At 38.5% G+C, this 23,223-nt stretch overlaps 1 pseudogene; it reads left to right on the top strand.

Moving 5' to 3' along the window:
* Window positions 1-9,525: 9,525 nt before the first annotated feature.
* On the top strand, window positions 9,526-10,795 carry LOC146531803 (uncharacterized; annotated as a pseudogene).
* Window positions 10,796-23,223: the final 12,428 nt, after the last annotated feature.

Here is a 23,223-nt window from a genome sequence, read left to right as displayed (position 1 = left end):
GTATGGTTACAACCTTTTTGATGAAATCCTTCATTTCGCAGCAGTATCCTCGGAATCGGTACCGAGTAGGCTGTGATGTTAACGTAGATCACAAGTCACAAGGTGCATCTAACAGACTTTGACGTGAACCATGAATATAATGTACAAATACATAATAAGTATTACTTGATATTCATTAGATGACGCCATCGAGGAACCATCGAGACGTGATAGCGTGATACCGTATCTGATCTACTCATGCTAGTGCGACGTGGTCTTGATGTCTCTTCACGTATGTCATATACAACGGGGTAGGCAGAGAAAACTTAGTGTAAGGTACTCTTCTTGTGGTGTTTGTCTAAAACAGTAGGCATTTATTAAACAGTTAAGAAAAATATTATATCTCGTATACGTCCTGCACTCATTGTATAAGAAATGAACTACAAATATTAGGGTTTTTATGAAATAACAATAAATTTACACTTTTCAGATTTTTTTCTCTAATAGGTATTACTGTAAGTTGTCACTTCGAGCCATATGTCATGAATGTAGGTCCAAGGATAGCAACATCGATGGAACCATTCTAAAGTGCAGCAAAATCGATCCACAAATGCTAATCGATGCCTTATCTTTAGATTACGTTAAATTAGAAGATTCATTTGTAGCTTATTTTTCGCTCTAAGGAACTATAGACCTTAATATTTGATATGAATATCCGCTTGAGACCTCTACGGGATGGAGAGATACCTAACCGGTCTTGGCACACAGACAGGCCCACAACCAGTTGGTCATATAAGGGTACCCTTTTACAAGTTAGTAGCAATTTGGTTGAACTAAATTCCTTAAAAGAGTAAATGAGTCCAGGCCAGAGAGGACACACGCGTGTGACTGTAACCGCGACAGGTTATGGATTCCAATCCCATTTGAGGATATAAAATATATAACATTTAGATGTCTTCGCTCTGAGGCGAAGCACAGCATTGAGTTCCGCCAATCAACACGCAAACATTAAATGTTAGTGAAGTTCACCAACGTACAATAGTGAAAAACGCATTTAAATCAGTTAAGGGCTCACTGCACAAATGCACACATTCTGACAAAGAGATAAAAATATGGGAATGCTTTAAGTAATCATTAACTTTATTACATGTTGTATATATAATACGCGTATTGTTCTTCCATGTCCTTCCAAAATAAAGAAACCTGTAAAACGTAACGGGTTTTTGAGCTTTCATAAAATAATATATTTTATTTAGCCTTAAAGGCTTTTGTACTCTTTTTTTCGGCAACAAATATACGAACAATATTCCATACGTTATTCCCAAATTAAATCGAAATTCTCTCGTACTTATACAGGGGAAAGTGAAACAGAAAAGCTTGCTTGCTAACACCGCGCTGGTAGCGCGGTGACACAGTTGCAACTGGGGCAGCTCTCGTTGCAGCGAGCGCGTATCTGTTTGAAGAGCCTTCAAAAGAATTTTGAAGATTTTCATCAAATATTCATAGTTGGTGTCTAATATGCGGTGTGATGCTTACGTGGGTTGTTTACCTTACCGTGAGTAATGTATTTTACGATGTACAGGAAGGTAGCGGCTTCACATCCCGCTAATAACGTGTAATCAGCTCCAACTGTAAGATAACAGCGAAACTTTGATCGGCTCGTGATCTATTAAAATTATTATTTGTGAAAATATTATTGTTTGAAAATCGTATAGATGTACGCTTGCGCCACTGCGCCACTGCGCCACGGCTGGCCTCATACAAGACAGGTATGATGAATGAAACCTAAAAACAAACCAATTCTCTGCAGTAAAGTAGATCATGCTGCAACTGGCACGCTGGCCGCTGATACCACGCGCTAGCGCCGCTGCGAGTAACCAGCATTTGAGGTTGAACGTTGACGCGTGCATTTCATAGTGCCCGAAGCCTGAGGGAACCTCGGGGTGTATTATACATTTACTTATAATAATGTAATATAAAGTAATTTTTAAGTATATTAAACATTTGTGTATAATCGAAGCTGAAAAAAAATTACCACGTGCACATGGTATAAGAATGTATAGAAATAAATTATTACACCAATAAAAATATATATAAATATAATCGTTATCGTCGTCTTCAATCGAAGTGCTATAACAATATATAATCTCATTATACTGTAAAGATATCTATAACCGATATTAATATAGTAAAGTTTGTAATCTTTCATTAATATTAATATGCATGCTGTCGTTGAGTTTTCAAAAATGTATGATATTAAATATACTCGTATGTGGTCTGTTTACAATGTTTCATTTTAAATCAAATTTTTTTCAATCAATTACGGGAAAAGCATTATAAAACCTCTCACCTCTTGACGATGCTGCCGAGGCGTCGGTGTGTCAGGTGTTCCTCACAGGCCATCAGCCTTTAATTACAGCTTCAGTCTACCGTTTGCCTAATAGGCAAATATTAGAAAGCGACATTTTGGCGCTACTTAGTATGGGTGACTCGGTCCTTCTGATCGGGGATCTCAATTATAAGCATACACTTTGGAATTCGTCGGTGACTAATGTCAGCGGCAAGAGGCTTTTAGCCTTCACAGAGAAATATAACGCTTGTGTTATAGGCCCGCCTTCTCCCACTCGCTTTAGTGTCCTCGGTACAGGCGAGGTACTCGGTATTGCCATACTTTCGAACGTTGCATTGTCGCAACGTTCAATGGATACCATTCCCGACCTAGATTCGGACCATCGTCCTGTTATCCTCAAATTAGGTGATGAGCGCCCCTCAGGCCCTCCCACTAAAACAGTGGTCGACTGGAGGAGATTTGCAAAGCTCCTCCGTTCAAATGAATCCCCTCTTAAGGAATTAATACCTGGCATCGCCGACTCCGCGGAGCTAGCAATAGACGCGGCGAATAAATTCACCGATTATATCCAAAATACAATCCAGAGTTGCTCGAAAAAGGTAACAAACCTGCCCGACGGTAGGTTTGATATCTCAGAAAAGCTCAGGCGATGGATTAGGCTTAGGAACGCTGCTATGCGACGACACGATACTTACCCGACTGACAACAATCGTAGGGAATTTTACAGATTAAAGAGGAGAGTTCGATTCGAATTCGAACTTCTGCGCGGTGAGTCGTGGGATAAGAAGCTCGAGGGGCTCGCTCCATCGCACCAGGCATTCTGGGCGCTGTCGCGAGCTTTTAGAGTCGATTGTCTCTCGACTATGCCTCCTCTCGTTAGGTCAGATTTATCAATTGCCGCCGATGACACCGAAAAAGCGGAATGTCTCGCTGACAGTTTAGAGGCTCAGTATACCCCGAGCAGTCAGCCCTGCGACCCGAGCCACATTGCGCATGTGGATTCCGCGGTCGCAGAAGGGGCGCTGACGCCCCCGCAAGGGGAACCGCTCCGCCCGACCTCGGAAGACGAGGTCAAAGTCATTATCAAAAACCTCAAAGATAGGAAGGCCCCGGGGCCCGATAAATTGTCTAATAGAATGCTCAAGTCCCTACCGGCTCAGTTCATATCTCTATTGGTCATTATTTTTAATTCCCTTCTTAAGTCGTGCTCATTCCCCGACGAATGGAAGGAGGCCATAGTCATAGGCATTCCCAAGCCTAATAATCCGCGGAATATCCCCTCCAGTTATCGACCTATCAGCCTTCTCAGCTGTTTAGGTAAAATTTACGAGAGAATCATTCTCGTTAGAGTCTCAAAGGTGGTAGAGGCCGACTCTCTGCTCAGAAATGAGCAATTCGGTTTCAGAAAGAAACATTCCGCCATACATCAAGTCCACCGTGTTGTAGAGCATATCGCTCGACACAACCTTAGGGATCATTTTCACAGCAATACAGCTGCTATTTTTCTCGATATAGCGAAAGCTTTCGATAAAGTCTGGCATAACGGCTTGATTTTCAAGCTGCGCACCGTTTACGGCTTGCCTGACTGTCTCGTACACATCCTGCGGGACTTTGTCACGAATAGATACTTTCGCTATAAAGTCAAAGGCACTCTCTCTTCCCCCCGCCTCCTCCGCGCAGGCGTGCCTCAGGGCTCTACGCTCAGTCCTATCCTGTACTCGTTGTACTCCAGTGATATCCCGCTCACTCCGGGTGTTCACATGGCTATGTACGCCGACGATACAGCCCTCTTCACAACCTCGCGTTGTACTATCCTAATTAAAGATCGACTTCAGGAAGCGGCCCGCGCACTCGGTGAGTGGTTCCGCCAATGGAGAATCGAAGTCAATCCCGAGAAGAGTAAAGCAATACTCTTCCCTCTCAATAAAAATATAAGAGTCTCTACCATCCATCTCTTAGACAAACCCATTCCCTGGGAAAAACAGGTCAAGTATCTAGGTGTCACCCTAGACTCTAGATTCACCTTCAAACCCCACATTAAAAATGTCTGCAACAAAGCAAAATTCATTATTCATAAACTATACTATCTTATAAACAAGAAAAGTAAAATGTCACTTAGAAATAAGCTGACACTATACAAAACTTGTATTAGACCTGTCCTTGCTTATGCTTGCGTTGCGTTCGCGCACACCGAGCTTATTCCCTTGCAAAAAGTGCAAAATAAATTCTTACGTATCGCATCAGGTTCCCCCTGGTACGTGCGTAATGTCGACCTACATAGAGATTTTGAACTGGAATCGATTCACGAGCACTGCAAACGCTTAGCGAAGCGCTACTTTGAGCGCGCAGGCTCGCACGCGAACCCCCTCGTCGCTGAGGCGTGTAATTACACGCCTCACGCGATTCGTAGACGCCCGCGTAGCGTCCTCTTAGACCCCGATGACGCCATTACCGTAGCAAACGGCCCGTACGTAGGTAGTAAACACACTACACACGCACGACACACACACCGTCGTCGCCGGAACCGACGACGTAGTCTAGCTTATCTCACGGCCCGGCGGCCTCGGCGCCGTCGGGTCCAGCGGTTAGGGACCGTTAGCTCCCTTAGATTAGTCTAATTTTATCCCCCGGTCGCGGCTTCTGTGTCGCGGCCGGCTTTGCTTAGAATAGGGAAACTCCTAGTCCGCTCGACGACCGCAAGCCGAGGTTCGAGCCCCGCAGGGGGCGCCCTTGCGTCGTCGGCACTCCCCACAGGCAGCCACACAGTGCCTGCATATTTTTCAGGGCCAGAGTACCCTCTTCCCTACCCACCCGGTGTCGCTGTAAAGGCCAGTAAGGCTAACAGCATTAACTTCAAGTCAGAAAAAAAAAAGACGATGCTGCTAACGCTGCATCCCGCACATGTCAGGGTAGGCAGAGGGAACCTATTGTTAAGATATTCCCCACTTTCTTTTTTTTCCTTTCATCACCGTAGGTGCACTGCAAATATAGTTCGAATAAAGAGCGAGTATAGTTCAGTATATTAATAAATAATCATATAGCAGGTTAATAGTGTCAAATAATTCTGTGACTATATGCTAACTAGCAATGTATATGACCTAAATAAGTATTTTATAATAATTCCTAATACACTTTCGTTCCGAGCTTGTTTTTATCGTTTATCCTCCCAAATTTACAATTTTTGTATTTACTCTCATAGTTGCAGGTGGAGCTCTGTGAAAGGATAAATTATCTACTATCACTGACACTGCGCCATCATTTTTTTCAAAACAGCAGTCATATTTAATCACAAAACCGCGCAAATGCAACTCAATTACCCTTCTTTTTAACCGACTTCTGTAAGAAAAGGAGGTTATCAATTCGACTGTATTTTTTTTTATGTTTGTTACCTCATAACTTTTATCTGGGTGAACCGATTTTCATATTTTTTTTTTATTTGAAAGGTATAGCTTCCCGAATGGTCCCATTTTTTTGGTCCATGTCTGACAGTGGTCAAGCTAATGCTACAACACCTTTACTACAATATCTAATTACTAAGCCTGTTTGTTTTACTTGGCACCGACTTCAAAATTATAAAATCTTTGTATAATTATTTTTCACTTTTTAGTTCGTTGTTAGAAGTCGGTTTTTCTTTTTGTTAAAAATTAATTAATAAATAAAGCCCGTGACACTTCGCGCTCGGGGCGCTCGAGGCGCGCGGGGCGCTAGAGGCGCGCGGGGCTTCCAGTTGAATGCAGCAAATAATTTGAGAGTGATAAAGCGGAGTCAGAAGTCCATGTCGCTACAGAAATGTCTAGTATAATGTTCAATCCGAGCGAGTATGTACTCTCGGGCTGTGAGCTCACTTCACGCCGCCACATTTGCCAGAAACTTACACTCATACATCATTTATATAAGAAATACATCGCAAATATAATAAAAGTATAGATTTATATAGTAAAATATTTTATAATTGTTGCAGACCTTTTACTTCAAGAGAAAAAAAGGGACCCTATAAGACCATTTATCTCGAGATGCGTGGAGGTACCCTGAAACTAATATCAAATATTCAGGTCAACGGACTCTTGGAGTCTTGGAAAGTAGACCTTCTAAATTAACACAATCAAAAGATAAGAGCCCTCGTATTTTAATTAATGTTTTACGATTTCAACAGCCAAAGCGACCGAATTTAGGCTGGCGAAGCAAGTAAGGGGTGGTTTCTTTAGAGAAATCGAAATTTAAACGATTGCAAATACAACTTCCTCACCACTACGCCACGAGGGTCTCTCGTGAAGGTTAAAAAAATATAGGTAACAAAACGAACTTGAAATTATTTAAATATATATTATAATATAATAGCAGCGGAAAATGTAATTCGCCTCATTCCGACCTCGACTCGGGAATGGAGAAACCGCGGGACGATTCTAATTAATTTCTGTTAAGGCTGCAATGACTGTTAGAGTGCGCTATGTACTAATTACATACAGTCGTATGGACGAGTCGCTTCAGAGCCGCGGCGGAGTGGCGGGGACCATGGTCTCTGTGTTCTATGGCGGTTGTTACTAGTTAGTCTAGTTGTACCCAATAATAGGTCTTGTGGTTGTGGTCTGGCGGAAGCATTCCATATGTAGCGACTTATTCAACGACTGTAAACGCGACAGGTTCTAGGTTCCATATCGACTGAAAGGAACTAAATATTTAATATTTTCATTTCCTCGCTCTGGTAACGAGGCAAAGCGCGGCGTTAAGTACCGCTACTCAACACGCAATGTCTCAAGAAATTGATAGAAAGTGGGAAATGGGAAGCGGTTCTTAATAAGAAATGTGTATCTTAGCACTACGTTCCCAGGTTACCTCTGCCTACCATGCCTTGTTGCAGGATACCGCGTGAAGCTAAAAAAACTATAAAATTAACGTAAATAGTATCATAAAGATTACGTAAAACAAGGAGCAAGGATACCGAAATAAAGGTTTTTTGTTCTATCTCAAGTCCGGACCTCGCAAACTCTCGAATGGGTGTTTCAAAACATGCCCAAATAAATCTATTAAACGAGCTCCGTTTTAAGAAACGAATCGTCTTAAATAGAAGAGTGTAACGGCGCGCCGTCACGCCGTCACGCCGTCATGCCGTCACGTGACTACCTTCAGACAATGCTCGTTTCTACTTTTTATAAATTTTCCCTTTATGGTGAAAATGTTATTATTCACGCCTCAAGTTTAAAATATTAAGTTTATATAATAAGTTCTTTGATTTTCGCGTTTTTACATACAATGTTAATGAAATTCCGCCCGCGATACCGATCTGATTTAGTATCTGGTCGTGGTGCAGGGTTCGATTCTCATCTGGGAACAATATCCCAGATGAGAATATTAAATATTTCAATAAATATTTAATATTCTCATTTCCTCGCTCTGGCGTGGAGGCAAAGCGCGTCGTTGAACTCCGCCACTTAATACACAAGGTCTCTAGAATTCGGCGGCAAGTGGGCATGGAAATGTCTTAATGGGGGCGGAGTGTCTTAACTGTTAGCACTAGATTGCCAGATTCCCTCTGCCTACCTTGCCATGTATGGCGCACCGCGTAAACATAAATAAAACAGGCAAAAGATTGAGATTGATGATTTTTTCTCGTAATTATATTACTTTTATATATTGTATGATGACTTCATAGTAAATTTTATCTTAATAGACTTAGATCCCAGGGCCAAGGACCTACGTCATTTTAGCAAAGCTGACATTATAAGGATTAATAGTCAAATATATAAGACGGTAGGCGTGCTTACCAACATAAAAGTAGTGCCAACGTCAGAGGTACCTAAGTTACAGAAACGCTCGATATTTACGGACTATTTCAAGACCCCTCATAAGCACCCAGACCAATCTGATGGCTCCATCATCCTCCCAGACAGAGATGTACATTTAGTTGACATATAATTGGCTTTGCTAGAATCACGTAGATCTGGGGGCCCTGGGATTTTGGGCTATAATATTTAACATTCTTGTTGTGTTTTGTTCCTTTCTGAAACGAAGAGATATTTTTTAAGTATTTTATCTAAATTGCAACTAATAATTATGTGACAACAAATTTCCCAGAAAAATCAGCAATAGTATTAATCTGAACACATTATTAGATTAGTCGCCGCTTTATGTGTGATGATAATGGAAACCAGATACGAATACTTACGAATAATTCTATATCTTTTGATTTCCTGATTACGTCGAATTTGACAGTCGCGTCGTGGCGCAGTACAGCACTGTAGTGGTATGTAAATATTTCATAGTAAACATTTTGACAGCTCTATATAGTTATGCACTCACCCAAACCCTCAGTATTAGGTTAAGCGAGATTATTCCGCTGGCTCAGCGAGACCACCGGAATATTCTCATTATTGTTATAAGCACTTTTATTGTTTCGTAAAAATTCATGTTAAATGTCGCAATACATTATAACTTTGGTAATACAAATATTTTTAACTTTAAGAATTGATATTGTTGTGATCTCCAAATCGATCAGACGTATTAAATAGTTTTAATTTAAATTAATATTTTATTTTCAAAAAAGTAAATTCTCAATTAGAAAGTTTAACTGGCGCAGCCGGTAGGATAGTCTATCAAAGGTCTGCGTGTCTTGTAGATTTGGGTGTCCAAATTCGCCCAAAAATCGCGAGTACAGTGCGAATAGACTTAGGCTATCCACGAACCAAAGAAATAAGTTGAACAAGAAGATGGGATCAGCGATCGGTCGGTGAGTAAAACTCTTTGCCTTCCTTTTTCTTATATTCCCACATTCTATTTGAGATTTACAATAAATATAAGTGGCGTTATTTTGGGATTGAACGTCTCGCATTATAACGTATCTGGTTTTAATATAAAACTCTATTAAACCTGTAGTTCTAAGAAAAGTATCTCCATAGACTAACTAACGTCTAGAAGTAATATTATTAAAATATTTTAGTAATTAAAGAAAAAATATATATATATATATATAATAATTAATGATCTAAAAATCGATCGTAATTGTTTTTATGTATTATGAAATAAAAAAAAATAAAAAAAAAAAACAAAAAAAAAAAAATAATAATAATTTTATTGTGTTTTATTTTCCTACTATTTTTATATTTTTAATTTACTGTGTGCTTTATATACATAATTGTTATATGTGTTTTTGATATATTTTATATTTTTGTATGTGTTAAGTTAGTTAAAAATAATTGTAATTGATTTGAAACTTCAGAGCTCTCTATTAATTTTTACTCTACAAAATGGAACAATCGCGAGAAATTCCTTTAGCATCAAATAGCGTAGTACCAATACCCAATGAAATGTTACGACTAATTCCTCTTTTCGGTGGCGACAAAAGAATATTAAATTTATTTTTTAGAAAATGTGAGTACATTATAAATAAATTTCGTGGTCATCAGCAGCAGAATATTTATGTTTTACATGCTATAACTAGTAGATTAATAGATGATGCCGCCGCGTTGTTATCTGAGCGTGAGGATATAGAGACGTGGCCTGAGTTAAAAGAATTATTGGAACAACATTTTGGTGACCCTCGTAGCGAAGAATGTATAAAAATTTCTCTCGAATCATGTAAAATTAAATCAGGGGAAAGTTATTTAGAGTTTTGTAACAGAATACAAAATATTCGGTCCCTGTTAATATCTAAAGTAAATTTATCGGAAAATTGCTATTTATAACCACACAGCCTTAAATGTTTTTCTCTATAATTTACCAGAAAATATGGTGCGTATTGTGAGACTTAAATCACCTAGTACATTAGAACAAGCTCTATCAATAGTTTTAGAGGAGGTTAATTTTCATGAACAATATCAACTTCGTAATCGCATTCTTAACAATTCAACGGCCCCGAGGCCAACACCTAACGTCGCAGGGTCGTCATTTACACAAAATAATCTTACCCCTCAGCAAAAATTTAATTTTGGAATCCATACTATTAGACCTCAATTTACAAAACAACCAAAATTTGAATATAAACCGCAGCAAACATTACTAAAGCCTCAACCGTTCGGGTATAGGCCTCCCCAAAATCCACAATTCGGATATAGGCCTCCCCAAAATCCACAATTCGGATATAGGCCTCCCCAAAATCCACAATTCGGGTATAGGCCACCCCAAAATCCGCAATTTGGGTATAAGCATCCCCAAAATCCTATGACACCACAACAGTTTGGTCAAAGACCACCTCAGAATAACCGCTTAGAATCAACTGACATATCTATGAGAACGGCACCCCCGCGACCTCAAATAGCGCAACAAGGTTTTAGGTTAAATGAAACTGATTTACAAAATGAAAATTTGGAATACGACTATTACTACGATTATGATCCTTATGACTATATGAATTACGAACCGTATGTTGAGGACGTGCCTTATGCACCTATTGACGGAATAGACAATTATATTGTAACTCCACCAGCCGAGGAAAATTTTCAAACAGAAGCCTCGCAAAAGAAGAAATCATAGAATTAAATTGTGACCCGAATCTTAAATTACCTCATATTTTTATTCCAGAAATTAATGCAAAATTAATGATTGATACTGGCAGCACTCGCTCGTTTATTAGCCCCCGTATTGCTTACCAATATTTTCCTAATTTTATTAAATATGAACCTTTTAAAGTTATTAGCACACATGCTTCTAGCCTACACAAAGAAATTATTGAAATTCCCTTATTTCCGACTTTTAATACTACAGATTATCATAAATTTCATTTATATGATGTAGATGAACGCTATGACGGACTTATTGGAAACGATTTACTTAAACAATTGGACGCAATTATTGACCTCAAACATTTATTACTGAGAACTAAGACCACTGACATTCCTATAATTAATAATTTGAATTATCTCGTTCATTTACAACCTCGGTGTGAACAACGAGTAAAGATCCCTACTGATTTACACACGGGAGAAGCAGTAATTGAATTTAAAGAGTTTACACCTGGTATACGAATGCCTTCTGCATTAGTAAATTGTATTAATGGATATGCATCAACAATAATTCAAAACACTTTAGATAGACCTATGACTTTGACTATTAGCAAAGCGTTTAAAACATCGAGTATTAATATTTCAGAATGTAACTTCATACAAAATAATAACGAAACAATGACTGACACCGACGAAATATTGAAACAAAATTTAAAAAAACTTAGATTAGACCACACTAACGAAACTGAACGTACTAGAATACTAGAATTATGTCACGAATATAGGGATATATTTTATTGTGATGAACTACCCTTAAGTTTTACCAACGAAGTTAAACATAAAATCCGTACTAAGAGTGAAGATCCTATTTTTATATGACCATATAGGCAAGCTCCTGCGCAAGCAGACGAAATTAATAGACAAGTTGAAAAATTACTCCAAGATAATGTAATAAGAGAATCACATTCCCCGTGGAATGCACCTGTTCATTTAGTTCCCAAAAAGCGTGATGCATCAGGTTTAGTAAAATGGCGTATGGTAGTCGATTATCGACGTCTTAATGAAGTGACTGTTGACGATCGTTACCCACTACCTAATATTACTGACCTACTGGACAAACTTGGCAAAAGTTTATACTTCACTATGCTTGACTTGGCAAGCGGTTACCATCAGATAAAGGTAGACGAGCAAGACATAAAGAAAACGGCTTTTAGCACGCAACATGGCCATTATGAATTCCTTAGAATGCCGTTTGGCTTAAAAACAGCCCCAGCAACATTCCAAAGGGCTATGGATAGTATATTAAGAGGGTTACAGGGAATACATTGTATGGTCTATTTAGATGATGTCATTATATTTTCAGCTAGCCTAGATGAACATATTCAAAAATTAAGAACCATTTTTGACCGACTTAGACAGACGAATTTAAAAATCCAACTAGATAAATCGGAATTCCTACGAAAAGAAGTAATTTACCTTGGACATACAATAACAAAAGACGGTCTTAAACCAAATGACGATAAAATTACTGCCGTATTAAATTACCCAATACCCTAGACGACAACTGAAATAAAATCGTTTTTAGGTCTCATTGGATATTATAGGCGGTTCATTAAAGATTTTGCTCATGTTACAAAACCATTAACGTCTTGCTTAAAAAAACGAAATAAAATTGTCTTAGATAAAAATTATATGGATGCATTCAACAAATGTAAGGAACTTTTAACAAATGCACCCTTCTTGCAGTATCCTGATTTTGATAAAACTTTTATTTTGACTACTGATGCTTCTAATGTCGCGTTAGGAGCAGTTCTATCCCAGGGTCCCATTGGTAGCGATAAACCAATCGCGTATGCTAGTCATACCTTAAGTGACACGGAATCTCGATATAGTACAATAGAACGCGAATGTCTTGCTATTGTTTGGGCTATAAAACATTTTAGGCCATATCTTTATGGTAAGAAATTCATGATATATACCGATCATAAGCCTTTATCATGGCTGAACTCACAAAAAGATACAAGTAGTAAACTTACTCGTTGGCGCCTTCGACTTCAGGACTACGATTACGAAATAGTTTATAAAAAGGGAAACCAAAATTTAAATGCGGACGCTTTGTCAAGAATTAGAGTATATGCCACACATTCAGACGATGAAAAAGACTCTATGAAAGTAAATTTTGATAAGAAAGAGAAAGGGCTACGCCAACGCAATTACTCTAGTACAATATCTATATCAGAATGTAGTTCTAGGGAAAAACCTATAACCCTTTCCGATTCCGAAACTTTATCAGTGCCGAGTTCACCTAGGACATGTGACTATCTGGTTAGGTCACCGTCTGAAACATCCAAAACAGACACAGTTCATTCCGCTAATAACGTAGAATCGTCAGGTATATCAATATTACACGAAGCAATAGACACAAAGCCAAATCAAATTCTAGTATATACATGGTTTAAGAATGAAATACAAGTTCGCGATCTTTCACGTGAAAAGCAACAGGTGTTAGAAGTATTTTTACCCACTTATAATAGAGATTTCGTTAAACAATTTTTAAAGGAGTATATTAAACCAAAAACCAAGTATTTCATTTATTTTGAAAATAATGAACATCGGAAACAGTTTACTAGTATTGTCATAGAATTATTTAGGAAGGATACCGTTCTATTATTCGAATTTACAGAGCGAGTAATTTTTATAGAAAATGAAAAAGAACAAAAAGCTATCGTATTAAAACATCACCAAGGTAAAACATGTCACCGCGGTATTAAGGAAACTCTAGCAAGTATACGTAGGAATTATTTTTGGCACAATATGCAAGAAACCATTTCAGCCATTATTAACGCTTGTGAAACATGCTGTAAAATGAAATACGATAGAAAACCTTTTAAACCTGTTTTACAGTTGACTCAAACACAAGACGCCCCGTTTCAAGAATTATTCATTGATCTTTTTCAGTAAATAGTAATAGTAAATTGGGTCAAGCCATTTCAATAGATAATAGATCAACCGCGGAAGTAGTTCGTGCACTTATGAAATATTTTTCATTTTATGGTACCCCTAAAAAGATTAGTTCCGATCCTGGTAGCGAATTTAATAATGAATTAATGAAAGAATTTTTGAGTTTACATAAAATCGAAATCCATATCGGCTCCCCTAACAACTCTAATTCGATGGGATTGATTGAGCATTTACATTCTACTATTAATGAAATTTATAGAAATGCACGGATGCAGCATCAGTGATGATGTATTCCATTCTTGCCTATAATAGTTCTATCCATTCTGTCACAGGTCTAACCCCTTTCGAAGTAGTATTTGGTCATACGGATTCAAGTAGTTTATTTGATATAGATTTAGAGAAACAATACATACAGCAATTGGTTAAAGATCATGCAAAACGTTTAAAAGTATACTTAGGAGACTTCTGTGCTACAAATGTCAACTGTCAAATATAGTACTGCAATGTGTCAATGTCGCTGTCAATGTCATTTTGACATCCCGCTCTTTTCATTTTGTTATTAAGTTACTAATTTAAGCGGGAAGACATATTTGGCCCTCACATACTTGAGGTTACACGTGTTGTAGTCGATGTGATTTGTTACTAGGTTGTTAATAGATCATTATTAGCAAATTATAAAGTAATTTAAATGTTTTAATTAATAAATAATATGAATTGGTTAAAAGAGCTGCTATAATTAACACTGAGTAAATACCTATATGTGTTTTCGAATGTTGTTGGTGTTTTATATAAGTTTCTAGTTATTTATACTTCATTTTATAGTTATTAAGATTTTTAATAAATAAGATTGTATTTGTAACATTAGTGTTGTATAGTTTTATTTTCATATTTCACTTCTGAAACCTAATTTCAGAAGTGGGATACCTATCTAAGCCCATCAGGCCAGATCCTTGTACCTTATAATTTTGTTATTTTTGTGAAAGCAAATAAAACACCAGTTTCATCATTTCTCTTTTCTTAAATTATTTATTGCCTATATAGAAATAGTGTTAAATATGGGTGATGCTGGAAGTAAATCACAAAACAAATCACGTCGACCGGACACGACACGTGGTCGCGGTTAGCGAGTTAGGTTAAGTCATTTGAAAGCCATGTTATGGGACTCGAGCGCTAAGGGTGTCTCGAGCGCTGGTGCTTTCATGGTGCTGTTGCAGGACATTCATGCCGCCGCCGTGCCGCTATGAGGTGCTTCTGCTCCCACGACAAGTGACGCGTCCCCGCGCGTCTCTGTGTACCTCTGCTGGCGATGTGCAACGCTTACCTGAGCGTCTTGGTGTGCCTCTGCACGACCTCAGCTCGCGATGCGCGACGCATTCCTGCGCGTCTTGGTGTGCCTCTGCACGCCCTCAGCTCGCGATGCGCGACGCTTACCTGAGCGTCTTGGTGTGCCTCTGCACGCCCTCAGCTCGCGATGCGCGACGCTTACCTGAGCGTCTTGGTGTGCCTCGGTACGACCTCAGCTCGCGATGCGCGACGCTTTCCTTCGCGTCTTGGTGTGCCTCTGCACACCCTCAGCTCGCGATGCGCGACGCTTACCTGAGCGTCTTGGTGTGCCTCTGCACGACCTCAGCTCGCGATGCGCGACGCTTTCCTGCGCGTCTTGGTGTGCCTCTGCACGCGCTCAGCTCGCGATGTGCGACGCTTACCTGGGCGTCTTGGTGTGCCTCTACACGCCCTCAGCTCGCGATGTGCGACGCATTCCTGCGCATCTTCGTGTGCGTCTGCACACCCTCTGCTCGCAATATGCGATGCGTCTGCGAGACTGCTTGTGATGCGGTCCCCGCGCATATCTGCGCGCCTCTGCTCTCGATGCGGTCCCCGCGCGTATCTGCGCGCTACTGGTCTGGATGCGGTTCCCGCGCGTGTCTGCGCGCCTCTGATGAGCGACGCGTCCCCGCACGTGTATGCGCACTTCTGCTTGCAATGCGCGACGCGTCTCTGTGTGTCTCCAGGTATCTGAGTGCCTCTACTGGTGAGCATTACAATGCATTTCTTTGGAGATTAGACAAACTTGAAAAAGGTACACAAAATAATATTTCTTCTCATAATTCAACCTGTCATGCTAGTTTGTTAAAAACAAATTTAAATGATTAACTGTTAGATTTGATACTTTTCCCAAAGGTGCATTATCTGAAAGTATAGCCTCTGATACCTCATCACCTTCTCAATGTACTTCAGGGGTTACCAAGTTAGCCCATAATCTTTCTGATGCAATAAAATCTTTAAATAGTTGAATAATACAAAACTATTTTATATCAAACTGACTCTGTTATCAATAATATTGAGCTATAGTGTGAGGAGGTGGAGAGGGTTAGAAGTGCTAATAACTGGAATGATTCAGAATGTTTATCACATTACTTTGGGCGCCTTAAGGGTGATGTTCATGGTTGAATGAGTGAGTGAGTGATTACTGGTGATCATAGGTGGTTGATGTTTTATGCAGGCTGATTCTGAAGAGTTCTGTGGTTGTGCTTAGTGTGCTAGAGGAGAGACGGGTGCCAGTTTGCCTTGAGATGATTCTTGTCAATGTATATAGGGCTTAGTGAATTTGAAATTGAATTAGATTCTTGATATATGGCGTTTCGAGCATGCCAGTTGAGCATAATTCATAGTGACTAAAAAAAAAAAAAAAGAAAGAAGAGATTCATAGCTTAATAATTGGGCATTCGTTACACAATTCTTTTCGATTAGAACAATTTTATGGTTGGTGAAGGGGGTGTGAGTAACATTGGATAAGGAAACCTAGAAATGGTAGCAGTATGACTTGTAACCTTTGTTTGTTTTGAAATGTTAGTTGTGTGAGGGAGAATCAATAAACTGTACCTTAGAGGGTGAGTAATACTGTTAATTTGTTGGAAGGAAATGGTTTTGTTTCCTTGGCTATTGATGAGCTCTCGCTTGGAGCCGACTTGATAGTTCTGAGATCTTGCATGCCTGTTCTAGTTAATATAGATGCTGATGTTATTGTATGTAGAATGTGTGTGCTGTTATGTACATTTGGCTTAAAGTTGTTTTAAAAAAAAAAAGATTAATCAATTAAAAAGAGATTTGGTAATAATTTAAAACATATTAATTAGTCTCAATCATAAAACAAATAGAATTGAGTCACTGTGGAAATAGAAAAATGTGTGGCTGTTAGAAGAGTTTCAGGTAGACTAACTATGTTTTATACTAATGACTTATTAATGCATACATAGTATTGAAGTGATGCAATGATGCAGATAAGGGTGCAAACCTTGTATATAACTTAGGATTTATTAAATTAAACAAATTAGAATTATTAATATTTTTAATTTATGTGCAATTGCAGCAATTGTCTGCTATAAGATTGAAAAGAATGAGTAGAATTTAATTTAATTGTTGGATTAATTGAACTAATAAATTTTACATAACAAGTAAATATAAAAATTATAAATTTTATGTTAATAAAACCAAATGTAATATTTTCATGCCTAATGGTAGAATGTATATGGAGACTAAATATTAATAATTAATTAATTACATCTGTAACATATGTTGTAGGTAACATTCTGAGTAAATAAATTCAGTTTCAAAGTTAAAATTCCAGTGTCAAATAAAGTTACATTGAAATCATTGTTATTACAATTAACATGCAATTTAGTAGATTTGAATAAATAAAGACCCATCAGTTATTACCTAGTGATTGACAAAAATGTAAATTTTCTAAAATAAAATTTGTTTTACAAATAGTAGGAAGTGAATTAAAAGCCATAACATACATAGACATAATTTCAGTTTCACAAATAGGATTATCCATTACATCAAGTTCATTATGATTACTACATATATAATTTTTGCTAAGACTAAGTTTACAACTATTACTTATATTACTGAGGATACAATATTTAGACTTATCTCTATTAATAGCTATATAAGTAATTAGCGGGAGGGATTATTGTAGCAAAAGATTTCTGTGTATTACTATTATGAGGTTACAGAGTTTGAATTATTTTAAACAAATTAAAATGGGAAATTGAAACCAGAAGAATGTTTATAGTAAATAATAATTTATCGTTTATGATATAGGAGACAATTTCAGACAACTTAATTAGTGAGGAGTAAACAATGCCTAGGAATATCTATTGAAGTATCTGTCCTGGTCTGAAGTGTGAAGTGTGTCTAAAGTGTGAAGTGTGTCTGTATTGAAGTGTCTGTCAGCACATTCAGCGTTTGGCAGCACATTAATGTACCACTTAGGTTATTCGCTGGATTCTCTTATGTACATAATAAATAAATTTTCACATTATTCGATCATCGGTGCCATTAAATGTGCAAACAACGGTAAATATGGGAAAATGCTTATCTTCTATATGGGGTGGGGAAAAGCTTAAAGTACATGAAATTGTCAGCCATCTTGAAGAGAGGAGTGGAGTATGTGTGTTGGAGGGTGCAATCCAAAGTGTGTATGACTGGATATGTGTTGATTGTGGGGCACTGAAAGGGTTGAATGTCAGAGGAAGCTATCTTCTCCCTTTGATTGATGATCACACACGGATAATTTGGTGGTGGTGGTGGTTATGAATATTTTATGTAAACATGTGTTGAATGTTGTCATATCTTATGTAAACACATATTGAATGTAGGCATCATGTTTTAGAATATGTTGATGACGTGTTGATAATGCGTTATGATGGGATTCAGTTACTATTAATACTCAAACAAAAAAAAAACCGATTTTTCCATAAAATTTTGAATATGTTTATTACTTCAACAGAAATTGAACATGTTGGTTGAATTATAAATAGAGGTCAGGTTAGGCCGAGCTTCTATAACACTGAGGCAATTAATTATTGAGTGGTGGTAGTTAAACCACTTGAGGAGCTCTAACATGGTACAATGGCATGGGGATTAGTAACTGGAAATTTGTACTGCCTTTTTCGTTGTCAAGTTATTTTAACTGTATTGCACTAATTCTTGCTTTGTTGTCTAGCACAATTTCTTTCTAAATCATTACATGCTTACATACATACAGACAGACATTTTATTTTTCTCATCCTCCATTAATTCTTTTTCTAAATGTTTAATTTTTGTCTGACAACCAAGGTGGGGCTTAGTGTACAATACTGGTGTAATGTGGCAGTTTGTTTATTGAGTTCAATTGGATGTGTGGTCCCTTTGGGCACATACATGGGGTTGGGTTGGGTGTTTTGACTTTGACTTTTGACTTTGACTTGTATCAGACGTTTGGTCTGATGAGGCATATGGCCTGAGAAATTTTGACGGGTGTGTGGCCCTGAAAGATTTTGTGAAGAGCATGTGGCTCTGAAGGACGTTTGGTCCTTGTGGTCAAGGTGGACATTTGGTCCTTGCTGACATTATGGCCTTGTGGACGTTTGGTCCTTGCTGACGTTTGGTCCTTGTGGCCATGTGACGTCTATGTGGACATTTGGTCCTGGCAGACAGAGGGGACGCCTTCTGACTGTTCTGTTCACAGGTTCCGGAGTTTGCTGCACCGGACTGAACATACTTGGATATGAAGATTTTACAGGGTTAAAAATGAGAGCTCTCAAAACTTTTTATTTTTATATCTTTTGTCTGTATATTTTGATTGCCTATCCGTTTATGTTGTATTGTTTAGACATTTATAAACTTAAAATTTTAGATGATGAAGACAGCGAATATGGTACTACTGTAGAATTTTCATCAATACAGCCATGAAACGACGCCGATGACTTTGGGGCTAATCGGGATGCACCAGCATGTGATGAGGCAACTGGATCAGCTACGTCGGGGACGACGCAGGGTCAGAATGGCCGACTTAGGAGACTTCTGTGCTACAAATGTCAACTGTCAAATATAGTACTGCAATGTGTCAATGTCGCTGTCAATGTCATTTTGACATCCCGCTCTTTTCATTTTGTTATTAAGTTACTAATTTAAGCGGGAAGACATATTTGGCCCTCACATACTTGAGGTTACACGTGTTGTAGTCGATGTGATTTGTTACTAGGTTGTTAATAGATCATTATTAGCAAGTTATAAAGTAATTTAAATGTTTTAATTAATAAATAATATGAATTGGTTAAAAGAGCTGCTATAATTAACACTGAGTAAATACCTATATGTGTTTTCGAATGTTGTTGGTGTTTTATATAAGTTTCTAGTTATTTATACTTCATTTTATAGTTATTAAGATTTTTAATAAATAAGATTGTATTTGTAACATTAGTGTTGTATAGTTTTATTTTCATATTTCACTTCTGAAACCTAATTGTATTATATAAACACTTAGCCGAAAAAATGATTGAAATTAAGCAGAAGGTAAAGGAAAGTAGAGGTGGTGAAGATAAAATAGATCTTCCATTAGGAAAAATTATATTTACAAAAGACGTTAATAAACGGAAAAGCAAGGATAAACCGCGATATCATAAGGCCAAAATTATAGGAAAGGATTTAAATAATGTTATACCGATACAAATTGGTCAAAGAAAATCTAAAGTTCCCGTTAAAAATATAAAACGCCCTCCGCAGGTGATGTTTGCTGGTACTGATAATAATGGGATCTGTGCTGGCCCTTCATCTGCAATCTCTTGAAAATAATCCAGGTGTGTATCCTGTAAAATAAGGTCAGGCGTATCTTCAAACAGATTACTGGACTATAATTAAGGTTTTAAATTTAAATAAAATATATGATGATTTATACTTTGTTATAAATAAATACAATGAATTTAACAATTTAATTAATAAAAATATTTCTTACTTACGTGATTTTCAAGTTGCAAGATTTCACGTTGAATATATTCGCGACATCACCGTACAGAAATATGAACAGCTAGTTACACAAAAATGTTTCAAGAGAGGCCTTTTCAATCCATTGGGTTCTCTTATTAAAATTATTATTGGGAATTTAGACTATAATGACGCTATAGCGGTTGAGATGTGATACCACTATTTAATATGATCTTATTTATTTTACACTAAATGAGTAAAATTAAAAATCCAAATTTTGTGGAGAAATTGTCCAAATTTATTTAACGCACAGATACGTGAAGAGAAAATAATCACAGAAGGAAATAAAGAAATTTAAATAAATACCAATAGAAAATACAAGCTAAACTAGTACGTAATAGCAAGAAGTTAAGGTTGAGAATTGAATGCAAGCTAAGAGAGCAATGGATACACAAGTGAATGTCGCAAGCGATTCTAGCCGACTCTTTAAACGTGGCGATGCTAGCTAGCAGCCTACGACACGCATAGCAAAAAAACTCTGAACAGGTTTGAATTGTTCCAATGCGCTGCGTGCGGATGATTTTAGTAAATGTAATAATATTAATTTAGAATAAATAATGTTCCCTACAGTACTCCCCCCCCAGAGACCTGGTTAAGGGCGATAGTAGTCTGGAAACTTGACTCTTCTTCCGCTTCTTGTCCGCCTCTCAAGTGTCTGCTCCACGTCAGATTGAGAGATAGCCTTTGGTGCTGTTATTATCCTCTTTGATGCAGGAACGGCCTCTCGCGTAACATATGCGGGCTTGATCCTGTCCACACTAACGTTATTAGGCTTACCACATATGTCTATTTTGAAATATTTAGGAGTCCTCTTGAGAACCTTGTATGGGCCTGCATAAGGTGGTTCCAGTGGTTTGCGGACGTGGTCCTGCCGTAAAAAAACATGTGTTGTCTCTGCAAGGTCAGCTGGCATATAAAAAGGACCTGTCCTATGCCATGACGTGGGCTTCGGGGAGAGTCGTGCCATACCAGCACGAAGACGAGTGACCAGATTTGTGATATCTGCAGTCCTGTAGTCTTCTGAGGGTGCCAGAAATTGCCCTGGAAGTCGAAGGGGCTCCCCGTAGACCAGCTCAGCCGCTGAAGCCTGAATGTCATCCTTCCAAGCGCTACGGATGCCCAGCAGCACTAAGGGAAGTGCTTCCGTCCAGGTCGAAGAGGGATGGCACATGATAGCTGCCTTCAGCTGCCGATGGAGTCTCTCGATCAAGCCGTTGGAAGCTGGATGATACGAAGTAGTCGTAAAGTGATGTGCACCAACCATGGCTGATAGTGCCTTGAAGAGATGCGACTCGAATTGACGACCCCTATCGGTTGTAATTCGAAGAGGGCAACCAAATCTTGCTATCCAACCAGAGAGAAGAGCGGTAGCACAGGAATCAGCTGTGATGTCCTTAAGTGGGAATGCCTCAGGCCATCGTGTGAAACGATCGATGACAGTAAGGCAATATCTGAAATCAGACGAAACAGTTAAAGGTCCGACGATGTCGAGGTGGATGTGTTCAAACCTCGATGTAGGAGTTGGAATTGAGGATAAGGGAGCAAGGGTATGACGGTGAACTTTGCTCTTTTGACAAAGTATACACTCTCGTGTCCACTCTCTACAGTCCTTGCGAATCCCTGGCCATACAAATCTCTGTGTAACCAGCCGCACTGTAGCTGTCCTACCAGGATGGCTCAAGCTGTGTAAAGTTTCAAAAACTTGTCGGCGAAACTTCTCAGTAATGAACGGGCGCGGAGAAGACATTGATACGTCACAGTATAACTTCTGGTTACAGTCTGGCAAATCTACCTTAACCAGTTTTAACGATGAGCCTTTTTGAAGCAGACCTAGCAGTTCGGGATCAGTATCTTGAGCAAGTGCTAGAGCCTGGTAATCAATAGATCGACTCACCTCTTCCAGTCGTGACAGAGTATCAGCCACTACGTTCAAACGTCCTGGTAAGTATTGAATAAAAGTTGTGAACTGAGAAATATAATCAAAGTACCGATATTGGCGCGGTGAGCATTTCTCCCTGTTAATGTTGAATGCATATGTGAGAGGTTTATGATCCGTGTGAATCACGAAGTTTCGAGCCTCAACCATGTGTCGAAAATATTTAATGGCTTCATAAATGGCTAACAGTTCTCTGTCGTAAGGACTATACTTCTTCTGCGCAGATGTTAATTTTTTAGAAAAGAAACCAAGAGGTTGCCATACGTTATTAACACGTTGTTGAAGAACTGCTCCAATTCCGACATCAGAAGCATCAGTGGCAATAGCTAGCTCTGCAGAAGGATCTGGGTGAGCCAGTAATGTGGCTTGAGATAAACAAGTCTTACATTTTTGAAAGGCTTCCATCATCTCCGGCGTCATAGTGATCGGCTTAGCTCCTTTCATCTTAGGTCCTAAAAGCGCAGCATCTAATGGTGCTTGGATATTTGCGGCGTCGGGAATAAAACGCCGATAAAAATTGAACATACCGAGGAAACGTCGTAATTCCTTAGCAGTTTTCGGCACATTGCACTCCTCTATGCTCTTTACGTTCGTCTCTAAAGGTTGAGTCCCAGAATCTGACCCTAGGTAACCAAGAAATTTTACCTGTCGCTGCCCGAAGACACACTTGGATGTGTTTATCAAAACACCATACTCTTTGAGCCTGGTGAAGAGTAGTCTGATGTGGCGCTGATGTTGTTCTTCAGAACTGG

This window comes from Heliconius melpomene, chromosome 14 (genome assembly GCF_056956725.1).
Source record: "Heliconius melpomene rosina isolate 202511_hmr_F chromosome 14, ASM5695672v1, whole genome shotgun sequence".
NCBI lineage: Eukaryota > Metazoa > Arthropoda > Insecta > Lepidoptera > Nymphalidae > Heliconius > Heliconius melpomene.
This window is presented reverse-complemented; position numbering and strand designations above follow the sequence as displayed.